Source organism: Paroedura picta, chromosome 4 (genome assembly GCF_049243985.1).
Source record: "Paroedura picta isolate Pp20150507F chromosome 4, Ppicta_v3.0, whole genome shotgun sequence".
In the NCBI taxonomy this organism is placed as follows: Eukaryota; Metazoa; Chordata; class Lepidosauria; order Squamata; family Gekkonidae; genus Paroedura; species Paroedura picta.
In genome coordinates, this window is record NC_135372.1 from 73,245,184 (window position 1) to 73,257,988 (window position 12,805).

The 12,805-nt window shown below is 42.8% G+C and overlaps 1 protein-coding gene across 6 annotated transcripts in view; it reads right to left on the reverse strand.

The window, feature by feature from the left end:
• The window catches only part of IL23R (interleukin 23 receptor), a 41,114-nt gene extending 33,239 nt beyond the window's left edge, over positions 1 to 7,875 (reverse strand). For 4 of the 6 annotated variants that reach the window (XM_077333398.1, XM_077333395.1, XM_077333400.1 and 1 more), the window contains exon 1: positions 7,699 to 7,875. The gene's annotated coding sequence lies outside the window, so the exon portion shown is untranslated. The other 2 variants (XM_077333396.1, XM_077333397.1) reach the window with 2 other exon arrangements.
• Positions 7,876 to 12,805: the final 4,930 nt, after the last annotated feature.

Here is a 12,805-nt window from a genome sequence, read left to right on the forward strand (position 1 = left end):
ATATTTGGATTGGGTGTAGGTTTTGAATTTTGGGGGGGTCCATTACTTCCTATGAGAAAACTTTATGGGGGGATGGGGGGAATATTTTTGAAGGCATAAGCACCAAAATTGCAGTGGAGCTGCTGGTGCTTGTCCTTAGAATCATAGAGTTGGGTCATCTAGTCCAACCATCTGCACTATGCAGGACACTCACAACCCTATTGCTCATCCACTGTAACCTACCACCTCCTTGAACCTTCACAGAATCAGCTTCTCTGTCAGATGGCTATCCAGCCTCTGTTTAAAAATATCCAAAGACGGGGAACCCACTACCTCCCGAGGAAGCTTGTTCCACTGAGAAACCGCTCTGTCAAGAACTTCTTCTGGATGTAAGATAGAATTTCTTTTGCATTAGTTTCATCCCATTGGTTCTGGTCCGTCCCTCTGGGGCAAGAGAGAACAACTCTGCTCCATCCTCTATATGGCTGCCTTTTACATACTTGAAGATGGTTATCAGATCCTCTCTCAGTTGTCTTCTCTCCAGGTTAAACAGACCAAGCTCCCCCAACCTTTCCTCATACGTCTTAGTCTCCATATCCCTCACCATCTTTGTTGCCCTCCTCTGGACATGTTCCAGTTTGTCTACATCCCTCTTCAACTGTAGTGCCCCAAACTGAACATAGTACTCCAAGTGAGGCCGAACCAGGGCACAGCAAAGTGGTACCAAAATCCCATTTGTCTTTTTAGCCATTGAGTCACACTGCTGACTCATATTCAATGTATGATCTACTAAGACTCCTAGAACCTTTTTGCACGCACTACTGCCAAGACAAGTCTCCCCCATCCTATATTAGTATAAATACTAATTATTATTATATTATGTTATAATTGTGGTTTTGTAAGCTTTTGATTTTTTTTAAAGTTGTTTTGATGTTATAGTCTGCATAATGTTTCATGTAAGTTATAATGTTCTGTGTAAACCACCCAGAGCTGCAAAGAAATGGGCAGTATAGAAATCTAAACAAACAAACAAACAAATAAATAAATGGTTTTCTCTACCTAAATGTAGAACTTTGCATTTGTCCCTATTGAATTTCATTTTATTTAGTTTTGCCCATCAAGATCATCCTGTATTCTGATTCAGTCTTCTGTGTTTGCTACCCTTCCCAGTTTAGTATCATCTGCAAATTTAATAAGCACCCTCTCTAATCCCTCATCCAAATCATTTATAAATATGTTGAATAACACAGGCTCCAGGACAAATCCCTTAGGCACTCCACTGGTCACTCTTCTCCAAGAGAATGCTGAACCATTAACAAGTACCCTTTGGGTACCATCTGTCAACCAGTTATCGATCCACCTGATAGAATTAGGATCCATACTGCATTTTACCATACCACATTTCTTGTCAACAAGAATATCATGTAGAAACTTATCAACTGCTTTACTGAAATCCAGATAAACTATGTCCACAGCATTCCCCTGATTCAGCAAGGTAGTCACTTTCTTGAAAAAAGAGATAAGGTTGGTCTGACATGACTTGTTCTTGCAAAACCCTTGCTGAGTCTTAGAAATCACAGCTTTCTGTTCTAGCTGCTGAAGGACTGACGATTTGTTCCAAAATTTTGCCAGCTACAGATGTCAAGCTGATGGGTCAATCCTCCTTTTCCCCCTCTCCAAGCTAGTAGGCTACCTTTCTTAAAGATGGTGAAAACATTTGCCCACCTCCAATCATCTGACATCTCACCTGTTCTCCAAGAAGTGTCAAAAATAATGGACAGAGGTTCAGAGATTACATCTGCAAGTTCTTTTAGTACTCTTGGATGCAATTCAACTGGCCTAGAAGACTTTGTTTCCTTTAAAGAAACTAGGTCTTTATGGACTGCCCCCACAATGATCCTAGGCCACCATTTGAATCCCCCCTGCTGTGATACATTTTTGCCACATTGAGCACTATTTCTCTTACTAGAGAAGACCGAAGTGAAATAGGAGTTAAGCAGTTTAAATAACCAACAAGTTTCAAGTAGATTGGACTAAGAGTCCTGTATTATGGGCCCTGGAACAGGGTAGCTTCAGTCATCCTCAATTATTTTCTATGGGCATGGTAGAAATACCTGCAAGCTGCTTCCAGGGTAAAAAACACATGCCTGCAAATAGCAATCTTTGAGATCCAATAGAACCATTGTAGAATCCAGTAATCCTGGTAGAACCACATGCCAATGTGTGAAACCAAATAGCCAAGATCAAACCAGAGAATCCCTACAGTGGAAACTGAAAGTGTGGGGCACTTTTGCAAGCCTGCTGGCAATATGCAGAAGCCCAGCAGAACAGAAAGCCACTGCAAGCGTGCAAACCCAACAGAAGTAATGCCAAACTAGTGAATCTATGCAGTGCCAACTCAAGGTTGTGTGTGTGTGTGTGTGTGGGGGGGGGACTTCCACAAACCCAATGTACAACTACCCAGCCAAACTCAATGCCATTGTTGCAGTGCAAACTCAATAGGACTAATGTCAAACTGGAGAATCACAGAACAACAAATTCAAAGTTTTGGAAAGAAAAGACAAAACCCTCTTGAAACTGACAAGAAGCAGCCTGCAAGCCCATAGAAACTCCTGGGAGACATAGAGACAAAGGGAAACGGGGGGGGGGGGAGCCCAATACCCAAAGGTCTGCAAGTGCTAGCTCTGGATCTTCCTGGTTAACCCTGAATATGTCCAGGATTTTTCAGGACCATTTTTTCAGTACCCCCCTCCCAATTTTCTGAATATATTTGGGATGCCAAACATACTGCCCAAATATAAGGCATTTGTTAGGTACATTTCTGGCTTGGGTGTATCTGAATACACACCTGTAGTAGCCATTGTCGGGCCTGGCTGTGTAGCATGTTGGTGTAGAGGCTGCCAGTGAAGCCAGGTAAGTTGTGTAGCATCAAGTAATCTGGCTGTCACCACCCCACCTAGGTAACTTGTACCTAGGTAAGTTGCATGGTGGGTCAGACTTTAAATAGTTCTTCCTTCTTTGAATATCTTCTGGGATACACTAAGCATAATTATTAATTGGTATTATTCTGCTAACATTATTAGGTACACAATTTTTTTCAAAAATATTGTTTATCTCAAATAAAAGACAGGAACACTGAGGTCTGGTTTTTAGGCTGGGATATATGGTCTCAGAGCAGCCATGTTGCAGGCTGCTTTGAAAAGTCTTATTCTTAGGTTTTGATAGTGCAGAATGAGAAGACTACGGTTTACAAAATGCACACTTAAGGAAAATGGTTTGGCATGTGGAAAGAGCTGAGTGACTCTTGAAATCCTAGCTTTGGATTCTAAATTGCATTTAAAGCTATGTTTAACTGAGTGCAGTTAACCAGTTCATTTTTAGAAGCACTGAATACATTATATTCACAAGTACCACATCTGCCCTTTTGTGCAAATAAATTGGTGCCTATTCACCTTTCCAAAAAGGTTGAGAAGTTGACTGAATACAAAGTGTAGAATTCTCCTGAAAGGTGTGTGTGGGAGTTTCACTGGTACTGAATATTCTGTCATATTGGTATTGATTTTGTTCTATTAGGGTTGTACATCCTCATTTACATGAATAAATTGTTTTGGATGCAGCATGAAAGCAGCCCAGACTCAGAAGGTTCAAGGGGGTGGCAGGTTACAGTGGATGAGTGATAGGGTTGTGAATGGCCTGCATTGTGCAGGGGGTTGGATTAGATGGCCTAGGAGGTCCCTTCCAAATCTATGATTCTATGAGAAGTTATGTTTTGGGGTCATTTTCTTGGCTTCCCTAGCCATATGCTGCTTAAGATTGCAGGAGGAAATCCATGTTTGATGTTAAAACAAAAGTGGTATTTTACAAGTTTGGGTATACTGAACCCCCCCAAATCAGTAATTCCCTGTATTCCTAAATCCCAACACTGGTATTGTATTCAGATTCGGTAATATTCAGGAATGCCAATATTTTCAGCTCCATTATAGCCTATGGGGACTATTATAGTCAGCCTGGGGCTCTGGGAGGCCCCTGGTTTTTTGAGCATAGCTACCCCCAGGGGGTCCAATTCTATGAGCCTTCAAGGAGGGGGGGGTCACTTACAACTTTAAAGGGAATGCAGTCCCTTTAATATTTAAATGACTTTTGTAAGCTGTAGTGACAGCATGAGTGAACTCCAAAGGCATTTAAAGGGCTTGCAGTCCCTTTAAATGCCTTCTCCTATGGAGAACAATAAAATCAGAGTCCAGTAGCACCTTTAAGACCAACAAAGATTTATTCAAGGCGTAAATAAATCTTTGTTGGTCTTAAAGGTGCTACTGGACTCCGATTTTATTGTGCTACTTCAGATCAACACAGCTACTCATTTGAATTTCTCCTATGGAGAGTTCACTCCAAAGGCATTTAAACTTTGGCTGTGCCTGAACAGCCTTGAATATTGAGGCTGGTTATTTTGGATAGCTGGAAAAACAGGGGGGAAATCCAGCTGAATAAATACAAAAGAAATTACAGATTTCTTTTTTGGGGGGTGGTATTTAAAAAAATTCAGATTAGTCAAATGCACACTCCTAATTAAAACTGAGAGACTGAGATCAGGCTTCAGACAACAGAAAAGCTGACCCACAGGAAAGTACCTAGATGCCCCTGGGGGCAGGGATTCTTTCTTGACAACAGGCAGTTTTCTGTTTCCTGTGGGATCATCAAAATTCAGGCAATGTTCAATGATCAGGGTTTGCTGGATGATAACTGACCTTAACTTGGTGTAGTGATCAGGGCTGCGGACTTCTAATCTGGCGGGCCAGGTTTGATTCTGTTCTCTCCCGCATGCAGCCAGCTGGGTGACCTTGGGCTCACCACGGCATTGATAAAGCTGTTCTGACAGAGCAGTGATATCAGGGCTCTCTCAGCCTCACCCACCTCACAGGGTGTCTGTTGTGGGGAGAGGAAAGGGAAGGCGACTGTAAGCTGCCTTGAGACTCCTTTGGTTAGAGAATAGTGGCATGTAAGAACCAACTCCTCTTCTTCTAGGGGCAGCTGGTAATATATTTTACAAAGCAGAGTTCTCTGGAAACCTAACCACAAGGGAGTTATCAGCCACCTCTTAGCCTTTGTTAATCAGGCTTGCCACTCAAGTAATTGAATCAAGAGCCCAGGAGAAACATCAAGCCTGTGCCCAATCCTTTGTTAAGCCAGCCCCAAATGGTATACCAGGCAGGTAATCCTAATCACCCCAGGTCATTTTTTTCTAAGACCTTTTCTGAACTTTTAAATCATATTCATATTTGGAGTTCTTTCAACATTCTATTCTGCTAAAGTTCATACTGCCCAAGAAGATTCAAAGTTTCTAGCATGAATCCCATCTCAGCATTTTTTTTTACTATTATTGCACAAGGTTTCTCTGCATTTTAACTTCCCATTGGCCTGGGGTTTCCAACTGACCTGAAGATAAATGTTCTTGTGGAAACAGGCAGCTGAAGCTTTTCATGATATAAAGACTAATAATATCAGCTGGTCTATAACCGCCCTTTAAACCTTTGTTAAAAGGAAAGGACATTCTTCTCCAGGCTAGTAGACTACCAGAGAGAAGGCTTGGTTTCATTACTCAGTTTAGGATACTACAACCTCCCAGGGGCTCCTCTGAGCATTTATGCCACCATCAAAATAAGGGTTTCTCTTGGTTTTCCACTTCCTTCCTCCGGTTTCCCCCAGGTTCATCATCAGTGACAACTGGTACCTGGAAACATTTTTACTATCTTTATTCTATTCTTATCAGTGTGCTTGAACTTTGCCCGTTTATCTTGTTTTCCTCTTTCCTCCCCCATGGGGCTTCCTTTCATGCTGAAACAAGCCATTCTGGCAGGAAGGAACCAGGCTGACTTAGTCTAAGTAGTCTGATAAGTAGTCTGAAAATAAAGTTGATAAAAGAGTTTGTCTAACTGACAGCCACTCTTTGGCATGGAGACTGAGGGGGGGGGGAGTATTGGTTCTATTGCCACATAACTTGCAATAAAAATCATTTGTTGAAAATCAAACCGTGTGCTCTGTTGTGACACCTTATCCATCATTGCTGTTCATTTAGTCACCAGGTAAGAAGCTAACTATTTTAATGTGGTAAAATTATTGCACACATTTCCAGTTTTCTCTAACCTCCCAACAGGATGAAAAAAAAGAACCCACAAGGCTAACAGGAAGACAGATTAACAGAGTGACTCTCAAAAGCTTCTACTCTTGTGGGTCTCCAGGGTGTTAGTGGGCTCAGATCTAGCAGTTCTACAGACCAGCATGGCTGTCCTCTGAAGCAATGCAATGAGGCAGTCCTAAGCAGAGTTCCACCCTTTCACACCCATTGACTTCAAGCCTTAGTACAGAACATGGGATTGTTCCCTGTCACCAGGCTTTCCTGAATGGCAATGTCCTGGAAGACTCCTCCTATTTCTTTATGAACAGTTCTTTGGCATTGCATACCGAGTAAGGTCTAGGAATGACATGTTCACATTCCCATTCTGTTATGAGAGCTTTCTAGGTGACCTTGGGCCAGTCATACTATCTCAGCCTAACCTAGAAGAAGAAGAAGAGTTGGCTTTTACACTCAGCTTTTCACTACCCTAAGGAATCCCAAAGCAGTTTATAATTGTCTTCCCTTCCTCTCCTCTCACCAGGCACCCTTTGAGGTAAGTAGGTGAGTCTGAGAGCGCTCTGGCAGAACTGCCCTGTAAGAACAGCTTTAATAGGACTGTGACTAGCCAAAAGTCAGCCAGTTGGCTGCGCATGGAGGAGTGGGGAATCAAACCCGGCTCTTCAGATTAGATGCTACTGCTCTTAACCACTACACTAAGCTCACAGGATTGTTGTGAAGTTGCAGTGGAAAAGGGGGAAACAATCTCCTTAAAGGAAGGCTGTGAGGAAGATATACTAAACTTTTACTATCTTGCTGTATCTTATTTTAGTAAATTGTTGTATCTTCTACTCAGACCTTAAAGTTACAAGTACAGAACTGAATAGGAAGATCAGGAATTGAATATGAAGTCTTCATCATATTGGAAAGTGTGACATTATAAAACAAAAATATCTCAGGGGAATCTCAGATCAGGAGAATAGCATTCTCTGTTTCTTCTGTCCTTTGTGATGTGGGAGGCTTGTGTCTCCAACATACCATTAAGCCATGAGTACAAGCATGTAATGTGAGAACTAGTGAGCAAATGATAAATCTTGATTCACTTGATCCACCTCATAAGGAGAAAGGTGGGTTAAAATGCCTTAAATAAATCTGACCTAATCCACACTTCCAGCCCAGTCTACACATTTATTTAAACAATACCCATATAGTATGTTGTCTGTGGTTAACCTCTTACTATGGACAACAGCATATCCTCAGACAAATATGTGATAGATTAATCTTTCAAAATGATGACCTCTTGCAAGCTTCATACTATTTAGTTTGGGTATTTAAACGTTCTCATAGTTCAGCCATGCTTTTCCTTCAGATGGTCTGGGCAATCTTTATAATGGATCAGTTAAATACATAAAACCTTCTTGGCATCTTGCTTAGTAATATGTTCTGAAATGTTACAAATTAGCAAGCAGAAAGCATTAATAACTGCTGAAAAAATATACACACATTTACAATATAGTCAAGAACATTGAAATGTTTTATCTCTGTTAAAACGATTCAGAAAGTACTAGTTTAAGCTTACCAGTTGTTTGAAGACCTGAATAGATTCTTACCTTGCTGTCTATTGGGCAACGTGTCCCACTTCTGTGCTGAATAAGTTCGCTGTTTATTGCTGCAGAACCACACTTCCCTTCCCCTTAAGGTGTGTGATTCAGAATTCACTGCCAGATGACGAACCAATAGAAAAAGCAAGGCATAAGCAGTTCATGAGACATGACCTACATTATTTCTAGTTTAATAAGCAACAGTTACTCTCTGAGTCAGCCTGTGGGAAAACCCACAGCTCTCAACTATGTGCCCCCTTTCTCCAGTCCCCTCCCACCTTCTTCTCAGCATCAGGTCTGCCTAAAGACACACTCTTGCATGAAGGCATCTGTACATTGCCAGCACATCTGTAGCTGTTTAGAAAAACTAGCCATAAAGATTTTGAAAGCAGTATATTAAACATTAATGTATCTGTTTAGACCAACATTGCCTGATTCTAGTTAATTATCCCAATTCGGATTTGTGGCATGATTCATATAAGCACTGGCCATAGTCTTGGTACCGCAGCACTAATTCCTACTCTATGGCATACCTACCAGAAACTGTTACTCTCTCTCTCATGAATGCCTAACTTATTTGTGGCAGCTGATTTTGTTCCTCTGTTTTTATATTTTAAGTATCTTAACAACTCATGCTGAAATAGATTATGACACGTATAGTTACAAGGAATTCCCATGTCATTCCATGTCCAAGTTCAGTTTTAAGCATTGCAGTGTGATAATGAAAGTAGAGATTCAGCAGATTTCCAAGGTAGGGATATTTGCTGACTATTCCAGCACTGAGGCTGTGGTCAGATGTCTAAGACAAAACAAGTTGTAGCTAAATTCAAACGAGGCAGCAGCAATGCTGACTGAGAAGGCTGTGTTTGTCCCACATGGAATGGAATTGGCTTTTGAGGATCAGGTTAAGAGCTTGGGGTGTCCAAGGACACAGTTTTGCTGTTAGAAAAGCAGGCTGGTAAAGTGGTTAAGATGGCCTTCTGTCAGCTGCTTCTAGTTCACCAGCTGATCTGGCCATACTGATTCATGTTATTTTTTTTAACCATATAGTTGTGTTACTGTGAAATGCTCTTTGTTGGACTGCCTTTGAAGAAAATCTCCAAACTGGAGCAAGTCTAGAATGTGGCAGCTCAGTTACTGTCAGTAGCTAACCAGTGGAACATGTGTCGGCCATTTTGAAATAACTGCATTGACTGCCAGTTTGTTTCCAAGTTCAATTGAAAGTGCTAGAGGTAACTTTTAAAGCCCTTCACAGCTAGAGGTCCATACATCTGTTCCCATGTCTTCCTATGAATCAGTTTTAGTGTTCAGGCTGCCACTTGCAGGCTGTTCTCCCATTTAGGTGGCCCACCTGGTGCTGACCAGAGCCTGAGCTCTGAGACATTTTTATTTGAGGACAAGCTTTTTAAAAACTAAAACAAAGTCCATGAAAGCTTACCATCATCATCATTATTAAACATAATAAAGCTCAAGTTGACAAATCTCTTACTAGATTGGCCAACCCTGGGGGGGTGCCACCAATACAGTGAGAACACACTAACAATGAGGGGCAATCAGGTCAAATTGTACTCTGCCAATGAGAGGCAATCAGCTCAAACTGCATGCTGACAAATTACTCCCTACCTGATTGGCCCCCTCAGAAATATTCCCCCAATAAGAGATAGCCCCAATCAGGAGGGAGCTCTCAGCCAGGAAAGGCTGATAAGGAATCAGCTCTTCACCTCCAACTTCCTGCCAGTTTCAGATGTTAGCTGGGCTCATGAAGAGCTGGGCCCAGAAAATGTTCTGCTGCCAGTAAGGTGCCCTGGTCCTCCTGGCCTCTTTCAGTGGATGGACATGGTGGAGTGAGCCACCTCCTGGTGCAGCCCCTGCATGCATTTTTTTTTTTGGGGGGGGAGCTGTGGGAGGCCGAGAAACAGCCCTCTGCTGGCCCTTTGGGACCCAGACAGCCAGGTAAAGCCTCTGCCCTGGGAATGTTTACTCATGAGTAGGTCATGTGAGGTTTGCAATCTGTGATTTGCAATCTGGGAAGGGAGGAATGCTTTGAGGGTAACCATCATAGTGATGGCCTGCAATTGCAGCAGGGAAAATAATGCTGATGTGGGTGGGACTGGGAAGATGTAGAATTTTTATATGGATACCACTTTGGTATTGCTACATTCGTTCCAAGACCATCACAACAAAGCAAATTTGAGGTCAATTGCATGGAAGATGGGGAGACTGTAGATGGAGCAAAGAAGCACCATGGGGACATGTGGAGGGGCGGGGACACTGTTTCCCAGTAGCACCTTCCCAGTAGAAGAATTTGTTTTCATACTCTGCTTTTTATTGCCCAAAGGACTCTCAGAGTGGCTTATAGTAGCTTTCCCTTCTTCTCACCACAACAGACACCCTGTAAGGTATGTGAGGCTGAAAGAGCTCTGAGAGAAACTGCTTTGTGAGAACAGTTTCTAACAGAACTGTGACTAGCCCAAGGTCACCCAGCATGTGGAGGAGCAGGGAATCAAATCCAGCATGCCACATTAGAAACTGCTGCTCTTAACCACTACTCCAAGCTGTACAAATTGCCTTTGCCATAAAGAGCACAGGCAGAAAAAGCTGTTGCAGAAGGATGGTGTAAGCATTTTTTTACTTACTCATTGACTGTTAGGGGATTATTTTTCTTTATATTAGGACCTCCTGGCCAATGGCTTCTCAGTACAATCCAAGGAGACACTCAGGTATTTCTAACATTAAGAGGTAATTGTGTGGCTAATCAGGTTTGCTATTTGATGAGGAATGCTTTTGCCTATAATTGGCAGAGTGCAACTTGAACGGATTGGTCCTCATTGGCAGAGTGCTTTCTCTCTATTGGTGGCACACTCCCAGGAAGTGCCAATCAGGTAGGGAGTGAGGAGTCAACTTGAGCTTTCTTATGGTTAATGATGATGATAAATCTTTACTGAAAAGAGAAATTGGGAGGGGGGGGGGGTATCTGACCATTATTCTAATGCCTGGCTTCATTTTCACAAGGCTCATTGAGAGGAGAGTGAGGAGAGAGTGACTCTGTAGTTGCTTCCAACAGGTACATTGTTGAGTTAGGTGAACTGATAGAATTGTCACAGTTACCTGTCTGTTGGTTATGACTGTACCACTGACAGAGGCAGGGCAGACAGCAGTTCAAAAGTCCCTGAAAAATAGGACTAACAAGTAAAGCTATTTTTCTGTGTGGAGGTGCTTGGGAAATGTGACAGACCTAGTCAATGTTAAATGGAAAGCTGCAAGGGAAAATAGGTGCTGACAATGGGAAGTTGGCAACTTTACTGAGGGGTCACAACTGTATTTCTGGAAACTGTCTTATGGAATGGCAGGCTTCCAAGCACACTAGTAAAAAGACATACCACCCCACAAAGCCTTGTATGTCAATTTATTTTTTTTACCAAGGGATAGGTAACCTGAAGGCTATTTCCTCATGAGGAAAATGTTCCTGGACAGCCTTTGAATATTAGTGGCATGTCGACCCCCCCCCCTTCACATGACCTCCAATAGCTGGGTTGTGGCCATTTTTAACTCATGATTTCAGGAACCCAGAAAACTAGGGCCGTTCCGCATTCGTCCAAAATAGCACAATGGTTACTAATTGAAATCGCTACAGTTTTGCCATTATGCACAATGTCGTTGACAATCTGCAACACTCCTGAAACTGATCTGCAAAAAGCGCTTCGTTGTAGCACTTTCAGGGAAATCCCAAAAAGTGGATTCACCCTCCGGAAAGCGCTACACTCCTGCAACCAATCTGCAACACTAGCGGGAAAGTTCTGTGCGTTACCATTGTTGCGGTTTCTGCAAAGTCCCTCCCCCTGGCTCTCTCCTCTGATCTTCCGGCGAAGCGATCGCCATTTTTTTTTCTCCGAGCGAGCAGAGATCAACGCACCAGCGAGCCTTCGTTTACCCAGCGAGGCTTCCCTGGCTGCAGCCCCTCTGTTTAAAGTCACCAAGCACAAGCATCGCAGAGGCCCGTTTGCTGGTTTATTTTCACTTTATTTTTCACACTGTTTTCAGCCGAAAATCGTGCCCGTGAGGGGGGAGGATTTTTTTTTCACTCGGGGGGAGCGTGGCAACGATGAAACGGCAGCTCAAACACCACCTGCTAGCTGGATGGGTCTCTCAGTTGCAACGAATCAATGCATATTTGTTGCAACGGGTGTTTTTTTTTAAACCTTCCTTGAAGGGAAAGGGGCTGTTTGGGAGCATGATAATGGCCGCCCATTGGCTGCTTGATGGCCAGGGGTGGGACACAGCTTAGCAATAGCGCTTCCTGGCTAGTGATTTTTGCCAAGACTGGAACCCTGTGGGAAACGATAGAAACACAACTGGATTCCACTACAAAGGCAGGTATGCGTTACGCCGAATTCCACTATTTAAAATGGCAATTTTTCGTTCAGCAAACAATTTGCTACATGGATCCCGGTGCGGAATGGCCCCTAGATTTACCATGCTAAATTGCATGAACCACCAGTGATAAGACCATATGCAGGGGGAAGCATGCAATAGTCTGGTCAGCTTTGTCCTGCCCTCGTACCTGCCCTCCCCTCTCCATTTCCTGCCCCAAGTAATTATTTTTAAATGGCGTGGTCCATGTTGCAGCATGATCGCAAACCTACATTGTCAAAGGTGAAATAAAATCTTCTTTAAATGTCCATAGTCTTTTTGGGATCAGTTTTCTGTTTTCTGAAGGTGGGAAATGAGCTGGGAAAGAGAAGGGGACGGTGATCAGGCTGTCTTCTCCTGATCATACAGATGTCTGAGCACCTTGTTTTAAAGCCCACCATTAGCACAAAATGTCTTTTTGGGCTCCAGTTATCATGCTCAGGGTCTCAAATCAACTCAGACAGAAATAAAGTCCCAAAGAACAGGAATCCCAAAGGGGGCGGGGGGATGCTGTATAGTTCTGGCATTTCTCCATAGCAACAGGGCAGTGTTGATTTCTATTAAAAATGCATCTGTGTTGTGGCATTATCGCATAGTGGTGCTGGAAGTGCCTTAAAAAAAACACATTAATTTTAGGGCTGGGGGGGAGAAAATTTCAGTCCACAAGAGAACTCCTGTGCTGTGATTGGTGGCTTGCTGTGATTGA